The sequence below is a fragment of the Tenrec ecaudatus genome, chromosome 5 (genome assembly GCF_050624435.1).
Source record: "Tenrec ecaudatus isolate mTenEca1 chromosome 5, mTenEca1.hap1, whole genome shotgun sequence".
NCBI classification, from domain to species: Eukaryota; Metazoa; Chordata; class Mammalia; order Afrosoricida; family Tenrecidae; genus Tenrec; species Tenrec ecaudatus.
The window spans coordinates 54,262,211-54,274,664 of record NC_134534.1 but is presented as its reverse complement, the minus strand read 5'-3'; the positions used below and the strand labels follow the sequence as shown (position 1 = coordinate 54,274,664).

The following is a 12,454-nucleotide window of genomic DNA, read 5'->3' as shown; positions in this document are numbered from 1 at the left end:
CTAGCCAACAAGAAGCTCCCTGTTTCAGACACGGAGATGGCTGCTGGGTTAATACACTAACTGCCTGTACCTTGATCCAAAATTATAGACTGAAATGGAGACGAAGCCTAAGAAATTAAAAAATCTGCTTTGTTGGCTGGCACAAAGATGCGTGATGATTTGATGTGGGTATGTTTGCACTCAGTAAGAGCCCTTGGGAAAATATATGGACAGATCTAGAAGGCTGGAGTACATGGGCCTAGAAAACCATTCCCTCAAGAAAAATCTATAGAGGCAGAATAAAAATAGCCATAAACACGATAAAAGACCAATTTGCTATTTTTGCCAAGCAATTTTCTAAGCACACTGTGTACATTTAACCCTGTAATAATTAGAATCCTTCCAAAGAAACAGACATAGAGAAAGTAAGTAAATTGCCCAAGGTCACATAGTGACAAAGACAGGATTCCAACTCGGGTAGATTTATTCCAGATTCTGCGTTCTAAAATAATTGTGAGTATACTGTGGACTGACCAAAAAAAAAAACAACCCACCCCAGAACAAGTCAGTACTGAAGAAATACGAGCAGAAAGGTGAGATTGATGCACTGATTTTAAACATGACATTAGAACGTATCCATTACTTAAAGAGACATTATGTTTGGGAACAAACTAGACAGGAGAAGTCATTAATGAGAGAGATGGCCACAATAGCCCAAGCAGTGGCTTTTGTCATGCCAGGGATCTTGGAGATGGTGTGGGACCACACAATGTTGTGTTCTGTTACACAGAAGACCAGAGCTGGGTCTGTGGTAACTTCTAACCACCTTCAATTCTGAGTGTCAGGAAGCTTCTTGTGAATGATTATAGTATCTATCTAATTTGCCTAAGGAAATGTGGCATGGAGGCTATGAATTCTAAGTATAAATTTAGAGTATGTTTTCCATGAATTGCATCATTATAATGTTTTCTGACAAGTAAATGAAATTTTAAAAATTTTAAATGTCTATTTTTTAATATGTGAAATACGACTCTAGCTTTCTTCCTTGTCTAGTGACATCACCGTGTTTCACTTCTGTGTACTTTACATTTTCAAAGATTTTCTCCAATCGACATAATCCTCATAACCCCTCTCTGTTCTCCGGGCAGATGTTATTTTCTCAGTTTACTAATAAAGAAGTTAATCATAAAAACATGTTATGAGCTGCCTAAAAGCACACAGCAAGTAAATCTGAGGCTTAAATTGGGTGTAATTTTTAAATTCTCACTAAGCAAAGGATATTGTTGCATCATCAAGTTTTGATAAAATAGTTTCAGGCTTCAAGAACTAAAGTTTTAATAGCAGTATCCAGAGCTGAAGCCCTGTACAGCTGCTGGTCAAAAAATTATGAGAATGATACAAGCGGGAATCTTCTTCTGTACAAAGGCCAGTGTTTCTGATATCTTATTAGAAGTATACTACAAATGTGAATTTAGAAATATAAACATGAAAAGATCAGTATTTTCTTTTTATAAAAAGAAGCCTTTTATTTTCATACTCTGAAGCAAGCTATTAAAGAATTTCTTAAGTTTTAGATAAGTAACAAGTCACAGTTCTAAAGAAAATAAATAGTAAGGCGAAATTATCTATTTTCATAAATGCACTCAAATTTCTTTTTTTTTTGTTAGAGCACAACTTATATATTTCAAATGGACATGTACAGTGTCTTAAGATAACTTGCCCTTGAATGGGAGCTTCCTGTCCAGTACTTTGAGGTCTAAAGACATTATCTAAAAAATGTACTACCGTGGAAAATGAAGACTGCTTAAATCGAATGGGGGAGGGGAGGGCCTATGGTTTCTCTTGGTGATTAATTGCTGTAACACTGTCCTTCGGGCGGCTGAGGGGGCTTCATGTTTTCTTTAGACATCATTAGGCGCCGGAGCTCTAGCAGGACAACTTTGATGCTGTAGGAATTCTGCCATTTTGCTAGCACTGATATGGCTCTGGGGTCCACCACTCCATTAGAACTATTAACTCCATTCATATTAATTTTTGTTACAAATCTTACAAAGGGGGGTGCTTCTGGGTATTTAGGTTCACATTCTATTTTAAGGCTGTATATCCGGTTTTCGTAAATTGTTCTTGGAGGCCCAATTACCATCCTTGTCCATCTGGTCAGTGTCATGTCTTCGTCATCTTCTAGACCCCAGCTAACTGTGCCATCTCCTACTCCTTTCTGGCCTTCTTCGAGTTCTTCCAACAGTCGGAAATTGCGAGGGACTTTTACTCCCGAGCCCGTGGTGGCTGCCATCTTGCGTTGCTGTCGCTCTCATTTTTGTTTTACAACCATTAGAAACTTCTATTAAAGTGCCTCATGAATTTCCTGTATTTTGTTTTATCATGTTTGGGGAAATTCTCAGGGGATGTGGAAATTGGTAGCTTCCATATTTTGTGAAACAAAATTCCCGTAAATAGTTGAATATCGGTTAGGATTAGGGTAAAAATAATAAAAAAATAGTTGAATATCATTTCATGTTTAATATGACTTATTTTTAAAATACATATCAGTCGTATTTAACGCATTTATATTTTTCTCAAATTAATATTTTTTCAAGAATTAAATTAACCATTTCCTTGAAAGAAAATAATAGTTGTGTGTGGGTGTACATTATGTGTATTTTTAGTTCAAGATAAACGTGATCATTTGCAACACTTACTTAAAATCTAGATTAGAAGTCAATTTCTATAAATCTGCTTTTGTCACTCAAAAACGTTGTTTGTAGTTTATTTATTATACCTTAATTGAAATTTGAGAAGTAGAGTGATTGCACATCTGCTCTTTGGTCCTTTCCACTCATTATGTGGCTGAAGGTTCAAAATGAACCTACTGAAAGAACCTATTGTCAACCACTTCTGTCTGTGTCCACTGCGGACAATTCCACATAGAGTAAATATTGATCTGTGGAGCTTTGAGTGCCCTCAGTATACCTCCTCAGCATGAGAGTCATTTCTTTATAAATAAAAATGTTGGCTTTTCCCTAGTATGGCTGAAAGTTGTATGAACAAAATGATTAATGAAGTTTAATAAGAAATATTAAAGCTCCTTAATTTTTCTTTCTAAATTATGGACACTTATTTCCGTTGCATTGTCTTTAGCTAATTTGCTTTGCTCTGGCTGTGCTCCATCATTGTTATCAATTGCCACAACCTGTACCTAATACTTTAGGCCAATTATTTATAGAATATCCTAAATCAGGTCATATTACAGTTGTTACCCTTGGGTGGAAAAGATAAGGCAATGTAATTAGGCAGCATGTAAATGAGCTTTGAATAATGAAAACTGATAAGTTGCATATAAGAATTTTGTCATTTTATATGCATAACGTAGGTAGAATTTTGGGTTTGTTCTTATGGTCAAGCTTTATTTGTAATGAACACATGAATTTATATGGCGTGCTAGTGTGTCTGTGCTCTATCAGATGTGTATGAACCCGATGGAGGAAATGCTGTGCGTTGCAATCATCTTCATATTTGGCACGACTCCCCGCTACCTTGAGTTGATTAGGACTCAGCAACGCTGGAGGACAGAGCGGAAATGCTCTGCTGTGGAAACCAACTGGCCAGTCTTTCAAATCCTGTCGCCCGACTAGAAGGTTCTAACCACAGAACTTTCAGTTAGAAGGCCAGCGCATAAATCATTGTGCTACCAGAACATTTGCCATGGATATAGTCATTTATTCACAAAACATTAAGATCAACCTAATGATCTATAGATATACAATAATGTTTTTCCTGTTGAGTTATGTGTTCTGATTTTCAAATATGAAAATGCTAATTGTATTAATTTTACTTGCCATAATTGCCATGAAAACATATATATGCCTATATGGTGAGGATCATTTGAGACCTTTTTTGAAATATATATTCTTGTCCCGCGGGGGGGCGGGGGAAACTGCAACCTCACTGCCGTTGTCTATCTAGATGCTTCCTCCTAGCAACCCTATAGGACAGGGTAGAACCGCCCCTGTGGGTTTCCACCATGGTAACTTCTTTAAGAGTAGAAAATCTCGTCTTCCTGCCACAGAGTAGCTGGTGGTTTCGAACCCTGCCGGTTCTTGCCCAATGTGTAACCCACTCTGCCCCCAGGGCTCTTTAAGAAGAGCTCAGTGATACTAACAGGATTGTCTGCAGTGGTGGTTTTGAAATAGACAGCACTTACACATGCTCATAGCCAGGTGACATATTTGTTTTTAATAGTTGAATATTATATAATAAGTATTTTGGCTTGTATTTGTATTTGTCAAAGCTTCTTTTTATTCTATCTGTCCATTAAGGATTGAGAGAGGGTCCAAAGAAGGAGTCCAGGTTCTCACCACAGAGAATTTAAAGTGCATTGGCTTATCAGATTCACGACTAAAAAAGCTAAATGCTACAATAACAGAAATATATCATTTAAAAGTTTATCACTGTTACAGGGGTAAAAGGTAATATTTGAGTAAATGTCATGTACATAATGATTTTTGACATATGAATTGCAAAAACTGACATTATATTTGAATAATAAATATTTTACCAAGATAGTCATAAAAAATGGACCTTTCTGTTTAAGAAGAAAACCTTTCATAGCTTACCATTTATGGATTCTAAATATTATACATGACCTTATATTAAAATACTAATAATTTTCAGGTGTGCATATATGAAGGGAATAGATGGGTCCGTTTGAGCTATTTTAAAATGTTTATTTCTTATAGTCACGCATATTGATTTCTTTCCTCTGCACCTTGTGTCTTCCCTTCTCCATGACTTTCCCTTAGCGATTCCTTGTAAGCAGTGCATTTATTTACTATCCACAAGCCAGTCAACACTCTATTCTCTACTGTCGGGGGTATGTGATTAACCCTTAATTCTTTAGAGTATACTGCCTACGGTAGCTGCTCTAGCCGCAAAGGGCACATAGAAGAGCAACGACTAACAATCTTTAAAACAGTTTTTAGATCATTTATTTGCATATGTAATTAATGCACATCAGGGGAGGGGAAAACTCCACAAAGATAGTGTCTAAAATTTAGATTTCTCTTCTTGCTGTTATAACTACACCCTGAAAGAACCTATTGTCAACCACTTCTGTGAGGGAAAAAAATCTGATTTGAATCAAGTGTTGGCTGATGCAGCAAAATCTGAACAGACCTCAATTTGAAAAATGCGATTGTGTTGCAACCATAATCCCAGCAAGGAATACGATGGGCTGAAACCCTGGACTGAGAGATGCGGGAGCTTGCATTATTGCCAGAACTGTGGAGAGTGACACACCTTTATAGTGGAATGGTCTGCCACCAATTTCCAGGGGTGCGCCATTGTTTCTGACTCTGCTGGAAAGGAGCATTTGTCGCTCTGAAACCTATCTGCTACCAATGCTTTCTAAGAAGGAGATCAAGTTTTTGATGGGGAACTTACCTGTAATTTTCCCATTTCTAGAACACCCACATTTTATAAATTGAGGTCTGCCAATTTCTCTTCTTGGCCATGCCTGAACCAGGTAGAACAGGTTTGAAGCCCTGGAAAATTATAAATCCACCCTCTGTTCACCCACAAATCATAACACATGAAAAATGTCTTAGGAAATCATAAAAGTACAGTCTCAGAGAAATATCTTAAAGAACATTAGTCCTTCAGTAAATAATACCACATATTTGGACTTATACTTTGTAAGATATTTTGCTTAATTTTTAATGCTTACTGCCTCTCTTCCTCTTTACTAGCTCACGGTCCTCGGTGGAAATTATTCCTGATGTACCAATTGAAATGGATCTTTATAGTTTTAGTAATTCAGTGTTCAGCAGATCCTGAATGTGAGGCCTGGAGTTTCTTGGTGGTGCAAATAGATCATGCACTCAGCGGTGAACTAAAGGTTGGAAGTTTGAGTCCACTCAGAATGCTTCAGAAGAAAGACGTGGCATTCTATTTGAAAGACAATACAAACCCCAAATCTCTAGCATTTGAAAATTCTTTTGGAGCACATTGTGTTACCATGAGTTAGGATTGGTACTAATAATTAGATGTTAAAATGTGAACATGCATTTTGATACACATATCCCCAAATAAACAATCATTCTGCCAATCAAACTAACATTCTGCCAAGTTACGGACTACATTTATTGGCCAGAGGGCTCCTTCGAAGCAAATATGGCAAGGCTCCATCTCATGTACTCTGGACATGTTCTCAGGCGGGACCAATCCCTGTCACAGGACATCATGTTTGGTAAAGTTGAAGGTCAGGGAACAGAGGAAGACCCTCAATGAGATGAATTGTCATAGTGACTCCAATGTAGCAACCACTTTGAGGATGGTACAGGACCAAGAATGATTTTGCCTTAATGCACATCGCTTTGGTCTGTGCTGTTCACGAGCCAGTGATAACCGGACAGTGCTGTCATGACTTCTTATATCTGGCTAAGGGGGAGCAAATTCAATCCTGTAAGTGTAAATCAACAGTATTCCATATTACAGTAGCACCGTTTCCCTATTTACAATGCATATGACCTAATGGCATCGCAGAGAAGGTGGTTGCTGAGGAACATTATACTATGCTGCTTAAAACAAATGTAGAACTATCTTAACATTGACTGTTAGCATAGATTAACCTCTGTCATAATAGAAAGGGTAGCGTTGCCTTAGAATTATTTCAAATAGAAGTCTGCTCATCAGTCACTGAGCACAGCGTAGCCTCTGAGCTTGTGCAAGCTTTCGGTGTCGTTGATACCTAAGTCTTACTTTCAGCAGGTAAGTTCTTTCAGTAACGTGATCTACTTACTACGTGTCCTTGTTTCTCTAAGAATCTTACCAGACAAGCACATCTTGCATCTTGAATTTGCTGTGCTATTTTAATGCTCAGAAACTACCGTGCTATTTAATATCAGTGTTTTAAATTTGGAACAAAATAGTTATTAGTATTATTTTTAATGATTTTATGTTTCCCTTTCCATCTCACCCCCTCACCTGTCCCCATAGTCTTCAAAGTATAATTTTTTGGGTGTGAAAACCATTTTTAAAATTTTATTCTTTCATAATAATGCTGTTATACAGTATCTGTGTTTATGAGATTTATAAATTTTGCTAAGGGGGAAAATTATGTGTTCCAAATGTTTAGAAAATGTTTATTTAAACAAAATTTGCAAACATTATGATATGTAACTGCATTCATATTAAATATATTTGTGATAAATACTAATCTCCCAATATATGTAAACAAAGACAATTTTAAATAAAATAGTTTAAAAAGGGAAAGATGAGTCTTCCAAATTAAAGTTCTGGAGAATATTTAACACTTAGGGCTAGAATATCTAGTGATTGAAGGAGAGGAAGATAATTATGAGTTAAGTTGGGAATACAAATATTTAAAACTGTATATCTCTTAATCATGTCTATTATTTTTCAAGTGTGTTGGGCTTGTTCTACCCATGCTAAACTCTTCTCTGTCATCAGGTAAATTTTGACTATTAGCAACCCTATGGGACAGGATAGAACTGCCCCTGTGGGTTTCTGAGACTGAATCTTTAGGGAAATAGAAAATCTCATCTTGCTTTGCTATATATGTTAGACATTTTCAAATCCATTTGAAAAGCAGAATGGTTGGAAAGATGTTCTTGTAGATCATTCTTGGAAATGCTCACTTCACTATTTGACTTTCTCCTGGAGACCTGACTTTGATCTGTTCTGTATAACCAGGAGGTATAAGAATAAGTATAAAGCTAACCCCCAGTTGCTGAGTCCATTCTGACTCATAGGGACTCAGTATGGGCTTTCTGAGACAGTAAATGCTGATAGACACTGACAGCCTTCTCTTTCTCCTGCAGTGTTTGATGGGTCGACACCACTGACCTAGGCCCCAGGCACAGCACCATGGTCTCCTGCGTAGAAAACTAGAGGAGGGCCCTAAAAGGGTATGCAGAGAAAACTGTTCTCATTCCTGATGTGGCTGGGCTGCGTTGTATAGAGACACAGAAGCAGGGACATTCATATATGTATGAATCAAATCATCCCATCCCAGTCCAATTTAAGTCCATAGTACAATGCTTTTGGAACCTGGGAGTTCTTCAGAGTCACGTAGCTACAGGTCAGAGGCACAGAAACTGAAGTGGGATGTGAGGAGATCTCAGGCAATTGGGGGCTGCCCCTGGGGGCCACATAGGGCTGTCCTGGAGGCAGGTACAGAGTTCCAGCAGCAAGCAGGAAGGCGAAGAGGAAGAGGAAGAGGAAGAGAGGAGGGGTCCCTAGTTCTCTCCTACAAAAAGTCCAACCCTCCCAGGAGACATCATCAGGACGTAACCTGATTGACAGGTTGGACTTCACCCCCCACCCAAGTTAGAGTTGCCATAAAATATAACGACCACAATAGCTTATCACATTTTCTAGAGGAAAAGAATAGATTATTTTAAGGAGCGATACTCTGGAAGTTTTTATTTCACCACTTTTGAAAAGTATGACTGAGCTGCAGCCGTAGTTGTGAGAGTGAATATACTAGTGTTAGGCAATACGAGGTGGTACTTCCCCCTCCCCGAAAAACCAAAAACCATGCTCTCTCTTTTTTTTTTTTATGTGAGGGGGATAGTTCCAAGAATGGAATCACAGATTTGACAAAGTATTATGGGTAATGAAGAGTACTTTGAAGTTGATAAGGCGGATTTGTAAAAATATTTAAATACATAGTTTTGAGGAAAAATCCATTTTTGGGGTTCCCCCTCGTATGTTTAAGCCATTTACCAAAATGATACCAAAGATGGTAGTGTTTTAAATTTTGGTGACAAATAAGTGAGAGATATAATCTTCTATAATTTGAAAGGGCTTGTTATATTATCCTGGTAGAAATAATGCCCAAGTGATGTCTGCAAAATAGTGCTGTTATTATTGTAAGCTGCTATGGAGGTGATTCCAATTAATAGCAATCTATGTGTAACAAAACAGAACACTACTTGGTCTGCACCATGCTATCAATGGTATGTTTGAACCCATTGTTGCAGCTACTAAAGACAATTCATCTGGCTGAGGGTATTCCTCTGTTTCATTGCCCTCTACTATGTGAGATGAAGTCTTGCCACTTGTCTTTTTAAGGTGTGTTCTGGCTGTACTTCTTCCAAAACAAATTTGGTCGGGGGATGGGTGGGGTATCCTTGGAGTTACAATGTTGCCATCCTCATCCAGGCCGGATGCTTGCTTTTTCTTACAAAAGCCATGCGTAGCTGTTGAAAGGGCATGTATAATACATATGCCTGCTGGGTCATGGTTTTTATTCCATTTATTCTTTTATTTGGAGCCCGATGTAATTTTTTACCCAACTGTTTGCTACACAGGACACTAATTCTGTCAAGTGTATCTCTTTTCACTTGGCTTGTCCTGTAAGAGGATGTAAGAGGATTGTGAGAGCATAGCATGACACATTTTGCCATCATGTAGTTCTTCTATTTATATAATACTTTTTGTGTCTGAAGATTATGGTAAACACAAAAAGAGGGAAACATTCAAAATCTCCTTCTGATTTATTACATACTATATTTTGTTCACTGTCGTTGCTATTTATAACCATTTTCACATTAGCCAGTAGTCTCTGAAGTTATGAAATTTGCCACTCATTCAAGTTTCCTTTGCAGTGATTCATGTGATTGAATTAAACAAGAAGAATTTCTGTGAATTACAATCTGGCATTAAATAGAATTTTTGTGTAAGTGACTAGGATCACATTGTTAATATAGCTATGATTTTTTGGGTCCTTTGCTTGATTAGTTTTTCATAAATATTCAGTTCATTAATATACTTGTACTATCTTAGTAAACCTTGGTGTTGCTAGGTGCCATTGGGTCATTTCTGACTCGCAGTGATTCTAATTACAACAGAAAGAAACACTGCTATATTACTGAATCTACTCTTAAAATCCTTAAGTGAATATGCCAATTGTCATCGCCAATGCGTCAATCCATCAAATTGAGAGTAATCTTATTTTATTTCATTGACAAGTATAATGTACTTCTCCTAGGACTGGTTCCTTCTGATAGCATATCCAAAATACATGAAACCAAGCCTTATCATCCCCATAGCTAAGGACCATGCTGGCTGTACTTCTTCCAAATATAGAACAGTAAATATTACAGAACTGTAAATCGCTTTTTAAATATGCTGCTACTGTGTTTATTTCATTGGTATTGCAATGAATCTTGTCAACACTTTATAGAAATAGTATCTTCAGCAATTGCAGGTGAGGTAAAAATCGTTTTCTTATGTCTCTTTATTATAATATGATTGACTCTAAAAAAACAGTAATTGCTAATGCCTTGCAGTAAATAGATCTTGAGATTCATTAACCATCTTAGTTTTGTTTCAGCTATTAATATGAGAAGGAATTTATTACTTTGCATATTATAGAGCAATAAAGGATATGGGTTAATTATTCCCCTGGGAGATTTTGATGTCACCATAGCAAGATTAAAATAAATTAATTAATCTTATAAAAGAACAGAAAATGTATGTAGATATGCAAATCATGATTATTTTTATATTCCTAGAAGAAGAAATTATTTATAACTCAAGAATTCTTTGTAAGAGTGCAGGTAACAGAGAACAGGTTTTGGTGGAGAGAAAGTCCACCTAGAATGGTGATGAAGAGTATCAAGTCTGGAGAAACCCTGGTCTTTCCCAAGATTGCAGACACTTGGGACTTCACATACAAGTTACTTTTCTCCTCAAATTCTGGGCTTTTTCGATGTAAAATGAATCTAAGTAGTACAGGAATGGATGTGTAAAGAATTAAACAAGACACTGTGTGCAAAGACATCAACGGACAACTCATAGCAATGCTACATATACCATGTTTGCTATTGTAAGATACCAAATGTCCACGTGAAAGAAATATATTTTACCCAGTCACATCTTTACCTAAAGGGAAAAATGAAAAACATGGCACTTCTTATGTTTCCGTATCTATAGTCTTAGATGTGAGTTCAACGGAGTATTACCGGGGGTGAAAGAGTGTCTGTACCCTGGGGATTCTTGTGAGATAGACTTCCTGAGGTTTGTCAGACTCATATTTTGAACACAAAATAATTTTGTGTGTTTTATATATGATTTTAACATTTAAAATTTTAATTTACCATAGCTATTAATTTTTGTTAGTCTTTAGATGTAGTTGACTATTTTCAATGTTGGGGGTAAACGGCTAGATAGTGCTGTTGTGGAAGGAAAATGAGCATTGCTTAATGATGTTTGCACTAGTTCCATTATTATCAGTCCTTCTCCCCTGACATGAGTTTTGGGGGAGACATTTGAGATTATTTTCTTAAATAGTGCAATGTAGAAGGTAAATGATGTGTAGATAAAAGTAATTATATTATTATTATGCTTGAACTACTAAAAGTAAATAAAGTCTAGTTGAAGTATAACACAAACCCCAAAATTTAATATACTGTCATCAAGTTGCTTACAACTTACAGAAATTACAGATAGTTTCTAAGACTATAAATATTTAAGAGGGCAGATAACTTCATTTTTCTTCTGCAGAATTACTGTCAGTTTTGAACTACTGACCTTGTAGTTAGCAGCCCAATATCTAACCCAAAGTGCCACTAGGGCTCCTTATTCAAGCATAGATCATTTAAATGCACTGATATAAATAAATAAATACCAATTATGTATCAAACAAGGCCTCCCTGGTGGTACAATGGTTAAGTACTCAGCTACCAACCTAATAGAAAGTCAGTAGTTCAATCCCACTACCTGCCTCACAGTGAAATGTGTGACCTTGGAAACTATATGGGGCTGTTCTGCTCTGCTTTATAGTGTCTCTATGCATCTGAATAGACTTCAAAGCTATGTGTTTTTCCCCATTAGTTATAAGGTGAAAGATTTATGCGATCTCAAAATAAACCAGAGTATGTTTTTTCCTTAATTAAAACATTTTTCTACCATATTCATGCCTCTCTTTCATGTCTGTGCTATAAAAGAGGCTATCTGTTATGTTCACACACTCTGTAATAAAGTTGGCTTTTACCTGTTTATTCAAGAACACATATTTAAGATTTCCTTATATCATCTGGTGATAGTATATATTCTATCTATCTATCTATCATCTATCTATCTGTACTAGATATATATTTGCTATATTATATAGTCTGCATAAACCAGATATAACCTTGACCCTGAATCATAATATAAAGCCATTACGGCTAAAATGCATGTAAATACAGGAGGCAAAATTGCAAATAACTGCATCTTCACCAGTGGTGAACAAGTTTTAGTGGAGATTCCAAACTAAGAACCAACTAGGAAGCAGGAAGAGGCCATCTGCTTCTGAGGGATTAGCCACGGAAAACCTGTGGCTAGCAGGAGAACACTGTCAGATATAGTGCTGGGAAATCCGCCCCGCAGGTTGGAAGGCACTCAAAATACAACTGCCTCCTCAAAGTAGAGAAGACGTCAAAAAATGGATGGGTACAGCTTTGGGGAC

General features: G+C 36.8%; 1 pseudogene; it reads right to left on the bottom strand.

The window, feature by feature from the left end:
- Window positions 1–1,828: 1,828 nt before the first annotated feature.
- Window positions 1,829–2,284, bottom strand: LOC142448728 (ubiquitin-conjugating enzyme E2 variant 1 pseudogene; annotated as a pseudogene).
- Window positions 2,285–12,454: the final 10,170 nt, after the last annotated feature.